The 13,820-nt window shown below is 39.1% G+C and overlaps 1 protein-coding gene across 4 annotated transcripts in view; it reads left to right on the top strand.

The window, feature by feature from the left end:
• EPC1 (enhancer of polycomb 1) overlaps positions 1–13,820 on the top strand; it is a 123,604-nt gene that overhangs the window by 65,109 nt on the left and 44,675 nt on the right. The gene's annotated exons all lie outside the window — the stretch shown is intronic.

Raw genomic sequence — 13,820 nt, 5'->3', positions numbered from 1 at the left:
AACAACTGAACCTTAAAAACAAAAACTAAACAAACAACTAGAACAGGAAGAGAATCACAGAAATGGAGGACACATGGAGGGTTATCAATAGGAAAGGAGAAAATGAGGGGAAAGGTACAAGGAATAAGAAGCATAAATGGTAGGCACAAAATAGACAGGGGAAGATTAAGAATAGTATAGGAGATGGAGAAGCCAAAGAACCATATGCAGGACCCAAGGAATAAACTAAAGGAGGGGGAATGCTGGAGGGAGTGGGGGTGCAGGGCAGAGGAGAATAAAGGGGAGAATGGGACAACTGTATTAGCTAATTAGTAAAACACACTAAAAAATAATCTTGCATGTCCCAAAGTAATACAGGTAGTGAACTGTGAAGATAACATTCAAGTTCAGAGGCACTCTTTTTTTTAACATCGTTCTACCACTGCATCTTTTTGCTTCAAAATATAGATTATTGTCATCAGGGCATATTCCTGCATTCTTTTTTTTTTTTTTTTTTTTTAGATTTTATTTATTTATCTTTAGAGGGGAAGAAAAGGAAAGAAGGATAGAAACATCAATGTGCGTTGCCTCTCAAGCACCCACTGCTGGAAACTGGCTGGCACCCCAGGCATGTGCCCTGACTGGGAATCGAACCACAGTCCTCCAGTTTGCAGGCCCAAGCGCAATCCACTGAGCTACACCAGCCAGGGCAAGTTCGGAGTCACTCTTGATGACAAAGTCCATGTTCTCAAACACCATACAGCTATAAAAATCAACTTTTGGGAGTCCAATTTCACACCTAAAATAATTTTTATTATGATTCACTTAGGAAAATAATATGAGATATCCAGGAAAATTCTAAGAAAGAATTTTGTGGGAGGAGGATTGTGTTACCCAATAATAAAAGGTAGTATGAAACTACATTGTTGAAAATACATTAAATACTGGTGTAAGAGACAGTTACATAGAGGAGGAGAAAAGAAGTTGGAAGTACTTCTAAGTTCAAGGGGAATTCTATAATAAAGGGACTTTTAAAAATTTTTATGTTTTATTCTTGTTCTATTACACTTGTCTCAATTTCCCCCCCTTTGTCCTCCTCTCTCTACTGTATTCCCCCCCCCCATTCCCACAGCCCATCCCCATACCCTTGGGTCATTCATACAAGTTATTTGACTAATCCTTTCCCCTTCTTTCCACCATTCTCCCCTCCCCCTTTCCAGTGGCATCTGTCAGTCTATTCCGTTTCCATGTCTCTGGTTTGGTTTTGCTTGTTAGTTTATTTTGTTCATCAGATTCCCCTTATAAAAGTGAGATCATACAGCATTTGTCTTTCACTACCTGGCTTATTTCACTTAGCATAATACTCTCCAGTTTCATTCATGCTGTTGCAAAAGTTAGAAATTCTTTCTTACTGCTGCCAGTGGAATAGTATTCCATTGTGTAAATGTACCACAGTTTTTTAATCCATCCATCTCCTGATGTGCAGTTAAGCTATTTCCAACACTTGGCTATTGGATATAGCACTGCTATGAACATAGATGTGCGTAAGTTTTTTAGAATTGGTGTTTCAGAATTCTTATGGTATATTCTCAGCAGTGGAATCCCTGGATCAAAATGAAGTTTAATTTTTAATTTATTTTACATTTTTAGATTATATTTTATGGATTATGCTATTACAGTTTTGCCATTTTCCCCCCTTTATCCCCCATCCACCCTGCATCCCCAACCCTCCAGCATCCCCTCCCTTAGTTCATGTCCATGGATCCTACACAGAAGTTCTTTGAGTTCTTTTTCCTATACCATTTTTTATCTCTACCTGTCTATTTAATGCCTACTAATTATGCTTCTTCTTCCCTGTACCTTCCCCCCTTCCTCCCCGCCACCACTGAAAACCCTCCATTTGATGTCCATTTCTCTGATTCTGTTCCTGTTCTAGTTGTTTGCTTAGTTTTTGTTTTTGTTGTTCTTTCTTTTATTTTTTGAGATTTATTTGTTGATAGTTGTGAGTTTGTTGTCGTTTTACTGTTCATATTTTTGGTCTTCCTTTTCTTAGATAAGTTCCTGTAACATTCTTTATAATAATAGCTTGGTGAGGATGAACTCCTTTAAATTGACCTTATCTGGGAAGCACTTTATCTTCCTCTCCATTTTAAATGATAGCTTTGCTGGATAGAGTATTCTTAGATGTAGGTCCATGCCTTTCCTGACTTCAAATACTCCTTTCCAGCCCCTTCTTTCCTGTAAGGTTTCTTTTGAGAAATCAGCTGATAGCCTTATGGGAACTCCTTTGTAGGTAACTCTTTCCTTCCCTCTTGCTGCTTTTGAGATTGTCTCTTGTCTTTAATCTTGAGTAACTTAATAATGATGTGCTTTGGTGTATTCCTTTTTGGGTCCAACTTCTTTGGTACTCTCTGGGCTTCGTGGACTTCCTGAAAGTCTATTTCCTTTACCAGATTAGGGAAGCTTTCCTTATTATTTGTTCAAGTAAGTTTTCAATCTCTTGCTGTTGTTCTTTTACTTCTGGCACCCCTATAAGTCAGATACTGGAATGTTTCAGGATGTCCCAGAGATTCCTCAGCCCCTCTTCATTTTTTTTGGATTCTTGTTTCTTCATTCTAATCTGGTTGGATGTTTATTTCTTTCTTTTGTTCCAAATCGTTGCTTTGAGTACTCATTTCCTTCCTGTCACTGTTGGTTCCTTAAATCTTTTGCTATATTTCATTTTGTGTATCTCTCAGTTGTTCTTTCATTTTCAACCAAGCTTAATGAGATCTGTGAGCATTTTGATTACCAGGGCTTTAAATTTGCATCAGATAGGTTATCTGATGGGCTATCTCCTCCTTGCTTAACTGTCTTCCTGAGGTTTTGCACTGTTCTTTCATTTTGGTCCTATTTCTTTGCTCATGGTCCCAACTGTTAAGATGTAAGGGGGCAGCACCTTGGGAATTCACCCAGGCAGGGCAAACCTTGCTGTGCTCTTGCGCTGCCGGTGGGGGAGGGGCCAGTGTGGGAACAATGCAGCTCACTTACTGTCTCTTAACACATTTTTCAAATGAATTGTGTGAGACTGGGAGTTTCTCCCACTGCAGCAACTGCTGTAGTCCATAACCACCTCTGAATCTGTTTCTCTTTAAGCCAGCTCCTTCAGCATAGCCTGCCACTGTCGTGCAGCAAGGCTGGCCCCCCTGGTCCGAGGCCTCACTGAGGTTTCTCTCTATTCACAGCCTTCCTGGTCTGGTTGTTCTTTTTTTTTTTTTTTTTTAAAGATATTTATTTATCATTAGAGAGGAAAGGAAGGAGAGAATGAGAGAAACATCAATGTATGGTTGCCTCTTGTGAGTCCCCTGCTGGGAACTGGCCCGCAACCCAGGCATGTGCCCTGACTGGGAATCGAACCGTGATCGTGTGGTTCGCAGGCCTGTGCTCTATCCACTGACCTACACCAGCCAGGGCTGGTTGTTCTTTTTGACTGTTTCTTTAATTCCGTGGTTGTTGGAGTTCCATGCTGTTTGATTTTCTGGCACTTCTGGGGGTTTTACTGATTTAGACTGGTTGTGTTTCTCCACTTGCTTGTGCAAGGAAGTGAAGGGTTTCTACCTACACCTCTATCTTGGCCGAAATTCCCTTTTCTTTCTTTCTTTCTTTCTTTTTTTTTTTTTTTGTAGGAAATTTCATACTGTTTTTCACAGTGGCTGCACCACTCTGCCTTCCCAACAGAGCTCTAGGATTCACTTTTCACCACATCCTCGCCAATACTTGCTGCTTATTGAGTTATCAATGATAGCCATTCTGACAAGTGTGAATGATACCTCGTTGTGGTTTTAATTCTCATCACTCTGATGGCTAGTGATGAGCATCTTTTCATATGCTATGGGCCATCTGTGTATTCCTCTTGGGGAAGTGTCTATTCATGTCCTTTGTCCATTTTTAAATTGGATTTTTTTTGTCATCCTGGGTTTCAGTCATATGACTCCTTTTTATATTTTGGAGATCAAACCCTTGTCTGATGTATCATTGACAAATGTCTTCTGCCATACAGTCTCTCACCTTTTTATTTTGATACTTGTTTTTAAAGCCATGCAGAAGGTTTTTAATTTGATGTAGTCCCATTTGCTTATTTCTTTCTTTTATTTCCCTTGCCCTGGGAGATATATTGGGAAAATACTGCTATGTGGGATATCTGAAATTTTATTGCCTATGTTTTCCACTAGGACTTTCACAGTACTTTTACGACTTCTATTTAAGTCTTTTATTCATTTTGAGTTTATTCTGGTGTATGATGTATGTTGGTGGTCTAGCTTCACTTTTTTGCATGTACCAGCCCAGTTCTCCCAACACCATTTATTGAAGAGGCTATTTTTACCCCTTTGTATGCCTGTGACCACTTTGTCAAATATTAATTGTCCATAGAGACATGGATTTATTTCCGCACTCTCTATTCTGTCCCATTGATGTACGTGTCTCTTCTTATTCCAGTACCTGTTGATTACAGTAGCCTTGCAGTATATTTTGATATTGGGTATTGTGATCTCTCCAACTTTGTTCCTTTTTCTCAAGATTGTTGTAGTTATTTGGGGTCTTCTTTAGTTCCATATACATTTTTGCAATATTTGTTCTCGGTTTGTGAATTATGCCCTTGGTATTTTAATAGGAGGTGCATTGAGTCTGTAAATTGCCTTGGGTAGTATGGACATTATAACGATGTTAATTCTTCCAGTCCATATATATGATATATGCTTTCATTTATTTGTCTCCTCTTCAGTTTCTTTTTCCAGTGTTCTGTAGTTTTCCAAGTGCAGGTCTTTTACCTCCTTGGATAAACTTCTTGCTAGGTACTTTTTGCTGCTATTGTAAATGGGATTTTTTTTCTTAGTTTCTTTTTCTCATAGTTCACTGTTGGTGTATGAAATGCCATAAGTTTCTGTATATAGACTTTGTATTCTACTACTTTGTTGAATTCACTTATTAGGTTCAATAGTGTTTTTGGTAGAGCCTGTAGAGAGTTCAGTGTATACTATCATGTCATCTGGTAATAATTACAGTTTTACTTCTTCCTTTCCTATTTGGATGCCTTTTATTTCCTTTTCTTGCCCTACTGCTGTGGATAGGACCTCCAGTGCTATGTTGAGTAAAAGTGGTGAAAGTAGATATTCTTGTCTTATTTCTGATTGTAAGGGGAAAGCTTCTAGTTTTTGCTCATTGATTAAGATGCTGGCAGTAGGTTCTTTGTAAATGTCCTTTATTATGTTAATATATGCTCCCTCTCCTCCCACCTTGCTAAGTGTTTTTATCATAAATCGGTGCTGGATTTTATCAAACGTTTTTTCTGCATCTACTGATGTGATCATGTGATTTTTGTCTTTTATTTTGTTGATGTGATGTATCACATTTATTGAGTTGTGACTATTGTACCATCCTTGCATCCCTGGAATAAATCCCACTTGATCATGGTGCATGATCTTTTTTATATATTCTTAGATCTGGTTTGCTGGTATTTCATTGAGAATTTTAGCATCTGTGTTCATCAGCGGTAAAGGCCTGCAATTTTCTTTCTTGTGTCTTTACCTGGTTTTAGAATTAGAATAAAACTGGCTTCCTAAAAAGACTTGGGAGTCTTCCCACTTCTTGAATTATTTGGGATAGTTTGAGAAGGAGAGATGTTTGTTGTTCTTTAAGTATTTGGTAAAATTTGCCTATGAAGCCATCTGGATCAGGGCTTTTGTGCATCAGTAGTTTTTGTTCAGTGCTTCAGTTCTGATAGTTGTTATTGGTCTATTCAGGTTTCTGTTTCTTCCTGATTGAGTTTTGGCAGATTGTGTGTTTCTAGGAATTTATCCATTTCGCCCAGGTTGTCCAATTTCTTCACATATAGTTGTTCATAATATTTCTTGCAGTCCTTTGTATTTCTGTGGTATCAGTTGTAATTTCTCTTCTTCTGATTTTATTTATTAGGGTCCTCTCTCTTTTTTCCTGATGAGTGTAGTTAATGGTTTGTCAGTCTTGTTTATCTTTTAAAAAGATTAACTCCTGGATTCACTGATCCTTTCAATTGTTTTTCTGGTCTGTATGTCATTTAATTCTGCTCTTATTTCGTTCCTTCTACTCACTCTAGTTTTGGGGTTTTTTTTCAAGGTTTTACTTATATATGGATTGTGTTTTCCTATGTGTTTTGATATTTTTAGAGGGAGAGAAATGTGAATGTGTGGTTTCCTCTTATGTTCTCCCCACTGGGGACCTGGTTTGCAGGCTGTGCTCAATCCACTGAGCCACACCATCTAGGGCTCACTCTAATTTTATTTGTTCTTCCTCTACTTCTTTCAGTTATACAGTTAGGTAGTTTATTTGAGATTTTTCTATCTTTATGTAGAACTGAATTGCTGTAAACTTCCCTCAGGACTGCTTTCACTATGTCCCATAGGTTTGGGGCTGTTGTGTGTTTATTTTCATTTGTTCCCAGATACTTTTTGATTTCTTCCTTGATCTCATTGTTAACCCATTCATAACATGTTAGTCAGCATCCATGTATTGTAATGTTTTTTACTTTTTTCTTGAGGTTCATTTCAAGCCATTTTGATCCCAGAAGATGCTTGCTATGATTTTAGTTTTCTTGAATTTGTTAAGGTTTGTTTTGTGTCCTACCATGTGCTTTATCTTTGAAAATGATCCATGTGCATTAGAGAAGAATGTATTTTGCTTCTTTCAGGTGAAATGTTCTACAAATAACAGTAGAGTCCATTTGATCTAGAGTGTCATTCAGAGCCACAATATCCTTCTTGATTGTTTGGAAGAGCTACCCATTGTTATTTAACACCAACGTAGGGGTGTTAAAAATCCCCTATGTTGACTGTATTGCTCTCTATCTCTTTTTTAAGGCCCTCCAATATTTTCTTTATATATTCAAGTGTACCTATAATGGGTGCAGGTATGTTTACAAGAGTTACATCTCTTGTTGAACTACTCTCTTAAGTATTATGTATTGAACTTCTTTGTCTCTTATTATGGCCTTCATTTTGAAGTCTGTTTTGTCTGAGATAAGTATTGCTACCCTAGCTTTTTCTCCTGTCCATTTACATGGAATATTTTTTCCATCCCTTCACTTTCAGCCTGCATGTATCTTTTGTTTGAGATGGGTCTCTTGCAGACAGGATATATATGGATTGTGTTTTCCTATGTGTTTTGATTGCAGCATTTAATCCATTTACATTTAAAGTTATTATTGATAGATACTTATTTATTGCCATTTTACTCCTTCTATCTGTGCTTCCCCCCCATCTTCTTAAATCAGTGTCTTTAGCATCTCTTTCTCTGCTGACTTGGTGCAGATATACTCCTGTAGTCTTCTTTTCTCTGAGAAGCTCTTTTTTTAACCTTCAATTTTAAATGATAGCCTTGCTGGATATAGTGGCCTTGGTTGAAGGTCCCAGCTTTTCATTATTTGGAATATTTTCTGCCATTCCCTGTGGTCTGTGGTGTTTCTGTTGAGAAGTCAGCTGGTAGCCTTATTGCAAATCTCCCTCGTATGTTACTAGCTATTAATCCCTTGCTGCCTTTAAGATTATCTCTGTCTTTAAATTTTGACATTGTGATTGTAATGTGTATCTTAGTGGGCCTCTTTGGGTTCATCTTGATTGGGACCCGCTGTACTGTCCGGACTTGCATGACTTTTTCCTTCAACAAGTTATTTTTGAAACAGGTTCTATCCATTACTCACTTGCTGGTCATTCTGTAATTGCTATAATGAGAACATTTCATATTTCATGTTGTCCCAAAGCTCCCTTAAACTGTCATCATTCTTTTGTAGTCGTTTTTTGTTTGTTGCTCTGACTGGGTATTTTTTCTACCTTGTCTTTCAGCTCATTGATTCAATCCTCTGCTTATTCTAGTTTGATTCTAATTCCTTCTGGTGTGTTCTTCATTTCAGATACTGCATTCTTCATTTCCATCTGGTTCTTTTTCAAGGTTTCTGTGTCCTTTTTCATGCTGATGGTGGGTCCCACTAAGTTCCTTATAGTTCTCACTAAGTTCCTTGGGCATCCTTGTAACCATTACTTTGAACTCTATGTCTGATAAGTTGTTTTCCTCGGTTTCACTTAGCTCTTTTTTCTAGAGATTCCTCTTTTTCTTTCATTTGGAGGTTTCTTTCTCTCCCCATTTTAGCTGTCCCTTTGTGTATCTTTCTGTGTATCAGATTGTGTTTTGACTCTGTCTGTGGAGTGACCTTGTGTGTTAGTAGTCCTGTTTGTCTCAGTGGTGCCTCCTCCTTGATCTCCTGCTCTGGATGCTCTAGGAATGTACTGTGTATTGGTTATATGGGCTCGCCTGTTGTATTTTGGTCCTGATTGCTATTGGTCCATTTGTTGGCAGGAACACCCCTCCGTCTGGCTGGGTAAGAAGTTCAGCCTCCACCACATGTTGTATGCTATTGTATACGTGCTAGGAGAACAAAGCAAAACAACAGAAAAACAGTACCAAAACAAGCAACCAACCCTGACCACCATAGGCATATCAACAAGAAGAGAGCAAAGGATATTAAAAGCAGAAAGAGAAATGGAATAGTAGAGAAAGGGGAAAAGGAAAAAATATGAGAGGACCAATGAAAAGTGATGATGAGAGGAGAAAGGGGAAGAGAACTGCTACTCATAAAGAATTGAAATAAGAAAACGGGGGAAAGGAACACAGAAAAAGTAACAAAAATAATAAAAAGAGAAAAGGGAACAGAAGAGTAATCACATATGAGAGTAGAATAGGAGATATAAAAAACTAAAGTACCAAAAATAAATTAAAATGCTATGAAAAAAAGAAAAAAATAGCTAAGATAATGAGAAAAGATCCAAGGGTGCTTGTCTCAGCAAAGTGTAGATCTTGCCTTTTGTTTTCTCCCTTTGGATAGTGTTCTGGTATCTGAGTGTGGTGTAAGTCAATGTCAGGTGCTGTCCGTGTCTGACCGTTAGCTGCCTTTTTGAAGCTACAGGACATCCATAGTTTGTGACTGATTCCTCCAGTCTTGGCTACTCCCAGAGTGAGCCAAGGTGCTCTGCAAAACTCACTTTTATCAGCACTGGGTTCAAGGGTGTGTCTGCAAATGTCCCCAGTCACCACAGGATCCACCTCTGCCTGTCTTTGTCTACTGGCCTGCTGTAAATCTTATACTAATTGTAGACCCAGCTATTTCTGAGGGCTTCTGGCAGAAACAGGGGGCTGTGATTCCTGAATCTCCTGTGGCAGGTGCCTTCAGACTTAAAGGAAGATGGTTGTTTTTTCCCCCTCCCCCAAGCCACTAGTCTGGGTCTGTCCAGTATTATTTCCCTTTACTCAGTGTGGCAGGACCCCTCGTAGGCTTCTGGGGTCCAGATTTTGGGTCTGTCAGACACTGGGTGTTTCTGTGGCCCTCCCATGTTGGGGAATTGCCAGTCTGTTTCCCAGGATAGTGTATGGATTAGCGGTGCCCTATCACCAGTCTCTGATGACCCCAGAGTCTGTTTATGTTGCTGTCTCCTTAAGATGCAAGATGGGAGAAAAGGAAAAACAAAACAGAGCACCAGGACAAAGTAAAACTGAAAAAAGAACCAAAAAAGTTGCTAAGTAGAGCAAACAGGATTTTAGAGGTTGTGGCAAGAGTATTTCCAGAGACTGGAAGGAGCAGTATCCTACAGAGTAAGGTAATTGATTTTTCCTCTGGAAGCCAGGTTGGGCGGGGGGGGGTGACTAGCTTTTCTCAAGAAGGTTGGCTGCTGTCTACCTCATGTATATCAGGCCCCCCAAAACTTTACAGCCACTCCCCCAAGAGTCTCCCCTGTGCTTCTCACTCCAGACTCTGCTTGCGCAGCTCCAATTTGTGTCATCCTCTTTTTGCCAAGACCCAAGATGGGTATCCATAGCACACAACCTGTGCTTTGCCCTTTTAAGGAACAAAAAAATAAGATGGTAGGTTTATCTCTAGCAGTTTTTGTCTCACCCCAGAGCAAAGAGCACTCACATTGCAGACTTCTTGATCTTTTTGAAGGATCTAGGTGCTTTAGAAATGTCCTTTGTGTGGGTTATGCAGACTCTCCTGTAGTATTTGGAACCTGACTTTTATTGGTCAGTTTGTTGGTGGAAACTTTCCCCTGTCTGGCTGCCTAAGGGGCTCAACCCCAACCACACCTGCCTCTACCTGGAGCAGGCTTCTAGATGTGTGTTGGATCCCTAGTTGGGACACGTACAAGAGGCTACCTATCCACTCTTCTCTCTCACACCAGTGCCTCTCCCCCTCTCCCAAATCAGAATAGTCTTTTAAGTCTCATATTGTCCTGATAGGATGTGGGGGAGGGAAGAGTCCAGCAGCAAAACTATAACATGGGATGGTGGCATGGACCTCCAGTAAGTTTCAGCCTTGGACTCCCTCCACTGTGTGTCACTGCATTTCTGCCACAGTCCCGGCTGCCTCTTTCTGCCCCCTGGCACTCCAAGATCCTCTGCCAATCCATGGCTGCCTCAGTCAGACTTTGTCCCATTCATTCTTCCAGCAATGCCTGGGGCCAGGGGAGGCTATAGCCCCTTCCTCGGCAAGTACTGCAGTCTCCAGGATCTTGGTTCTCAGCAGATGTGGAGATCACAGAGGCAATCCCAGGCATGGAGGCGCAGCCACTCTGGCAGCTTCTTCCTGAAGAGAGTATTGCAAATTTCACAAAATGGCTACTGCTCCAAATCCGTGCAGCCAGAAATACCAGGCTAGGCAGAGGCTGTAGCGGTGGTAGCAATGACTCTGCCAGGAGAGTCTGGGTTGCTCACCCCAAAGTGCTCGCATACAGACACTCATGCACACCCACTCACATACCCTCTAACTCACAGTAGCTTGATTTTGGAGATGAATGCTCTGGTTTAAACTGCAAGACTGGTCTCGGGCTGGGAGCAAGTGGACAGAGCTTCCGGCTACCCTGTACCCATCTTGGAGTTATCTGATAAAAGGACATTTTTAATGATTAAGGAAAATAGATGATTTATGCATGACATTTATGTTCACTATCTCTCCTTATACAAAAAAAATCAAAAGATAAATCATGCCTCTCATATCACCTACACAAAGAAGTGATAAAAGATTGAACATTCTAAATTAGGAACAAAATGCAAAGCAGGAATAATGTGCCTTGCTTCCCCACTCCCTGCTTGAGTTTGATGAATATATATGGGGGCGATGGGTGACGGAAAAATTTTTCTGGACTTTGAGGCTATCAGAATAGAAGAGTACAAGATCTGTCCAGAAAGTTGCAGCCATGTGATATGAAAATAGAGACATTTATTGAAGAAGATATGAGAAACACTATACAGAGGAAAATGATACATCAGTTCCCTTCAAAGTATGCACCTTGCGACCTCACACAGTTCTCCCAGTTACCATCAGCTAGCTGCCCTGTCATAATCTCATGGATAGCCTGGAATCTCTTCCCTTTCAAAGGTGATTTTAGTTTTGGGGAAAAGCCAGAAGCTACAGGGCACCAAATCTGGCCTATAGGGGGATTGACTGAGTTACCTGGGTGATTTGATGCTTTATTAAAAAAACCTCAGGAGATGTGATGCATGAGTGGGTGCATTGTTGTGATGAAGCTGCCAATCACCAGTGCCTTCTGAACCATCTGAACAGTTTCCACAGAGGAATGTTAAAGCTTAATGCAAAATTGGGTGCAGATTTGTTGTTCTGCTCAGTCATTTTGAATGCGATGGCCACACAGTATACATTCTCACTTAACAGATTCTACTGCCCCCACTGACTAATATAGTGAAGTCATCATTGTTCATACCTGTGCATTCCGGTCTACTCTCCTTGGCTGCCAGGTTACATCAGTGTTGTGTACAAACCATTCTCATTATATTAACAGTGACTAGATTTTTTCTGGACAGAGCTCATATACATGTGACCAACTTCCCATCTGGGTCTCACAGAAGCACCCTGTGTCAGTGGGCAGTAGAGGCTAGTAGACAGGACAACAAACTACCCAAGTATGAAAGAATATAATCAGCTATTGGTCATACCTCCTGCCCTTTATACCAGTGGTCCCCAATCTTTTTTGGCACTATGGACTGGTTTTATGAAAGACAATTTTTCCACAGACCAGGAGCAGAGATCAGTGGTTTCAGGATGATTAAAGCATCTTACATTCAAGCTCACCTGCTGAGCAGCCCAGTCCTGGCAAGCCCAGATCAGTACTTACTCAAAGCCCACAGGTTGTGAACCCCCGCCCTACACTTTTGGTTTCTACCAGCTCTCCAGGGCCCTTAGGCAACCTGAATCAAAGATCATAATGTGTTATAAAAGGGGAAGTATTTGTTTATATACCCTGGTTTATGACTATACAACTTATATTTGTATCTGTTATTAGGCCTGATGAAAAATATAAGAAGATTAATAAATTTGCTCAAACTTTCCTGCATGGAAAAAAATACTCTAAACAAAATCAGAAGTCAAACTTCAGGAAAATAATTGTAAAATGTATTACTTGGGACTAATTTTCTTAAAAAGTAAATTACTCATGTATTTAAACATCAAGGAAAAGGCGAGTGCTCTGACAATGAACAAAAAGCAGCAACATTTAAGGAAAGGAAAACTTAAACATCATTGTAAAAAATTGACAGGTGACGAATTTTAAAATCAGATAGGTGATTTTAAAATTCAAAATGGATGTCAAGTTACTACAAGGAATGATACGAATATCATTCATAACCTTGTTGTACAAGGTTCAGTCAATTTGTACATTGTTGTAACCTCAAATATATGCTTTCCGCACTTCCATGTAATTGTTTTATAGATGCTTTTACAAGTCCACGAAAAATGTCTTGTATATATTAGTGCAGAAGTGGTTTTTGCAGTATTCGGGAAGAAAGATTGGCATTTAGGTTGTTTCCAGGGGGGAGTATCCTATCAGTTGTAGTTAAATAAATTATGGTCCATTTTTCAGGACAGTATAAATCTATTTTGTTTTTATTGTTTTTCTAAATTATGGATGGACCATAATTTATTTAACTACAGTGCAGTGGATATAATGCAGCTGTTGTAAAAATTGTAGTAGAAGTGTCACTATGGAAAGATCTACAGACTATATCAAGTGAACTGAGGGATCAAAGGTCTAGGGATAAAGCTCTGTATGTTGCACAATAGAATCCTATATGTGCATTTAAATGTATATAAACATATATTTAATAGAGGCTGCTAATAAGGACTGGAATTTGTTTTTTCATATAAGTTTCATCCCTGAACTTGTATTTTATATACCATATTTTACAGTATATAATGAGTGCCCATGTTTTTGGCCCAAACTTTCAGGGGAAAACTTTCATTTTAACTTTTGAATCCAGTTATTTATGTTTAGAAACAAAATTAATTACAGTACTCCAGGATATTATTTTGCATGCAGATACTGTTAATGCTTTCTAGAGTTACATTTTTAATGCATAAGCATAGAAGAATTAAAAACATTTATATAGGTACAAAATTAGTACTACATGTGTGTAAATGTGCATCCTTATTTTTCCCTCAAAAATTTGGGTGAAATGGTGTGCATTATACATGGCAAAATATAGTATTTAAGAAAAATGTTAAACTTAATAAAATACTTAACCAATTTCATTGATTATAGGGTTGGATGAGAACTTGATCTTTTTAGGGCAGCTAGTTAATATCACAAACTGTAAAAATCTTCCCTTCGTGCTGATTAAATCAAAGCTAATTTTGAACAGCTGTTATGCCAGACATTATACTAAACACTTTATGTATATTTATCTTACTTAAATCTCCAACCAATCCTATCGGGTAGATTCTGTTTTTCTCTTATTGGAGGAAATAAATTTAGAAGATTGAATGAAGGACC

Source organism: Sturnira hondurensis, unplaced genomic scaffold (assembly GCF_014824575.4).
Source record: "Sturnira hondurensis isolate 20B ecotype Veracruz unplaced genomic scaffold, ASM1482457v3 Scaffold0023456, whole genome shotgun sequence".
Taxonomy (NCBI): domain Eukaryota; kingdom Metazoa; phylum Chordata; class Mammalia; order Chiroptera; family Phyllostomidae; genus Sturnira; species Sturnira hondurensis.
The sequence above is the reverse complement of the archived record's forward strand: the minus strand, read 5'-3'. Positions and strand labels throughout refer to the sequence as shown.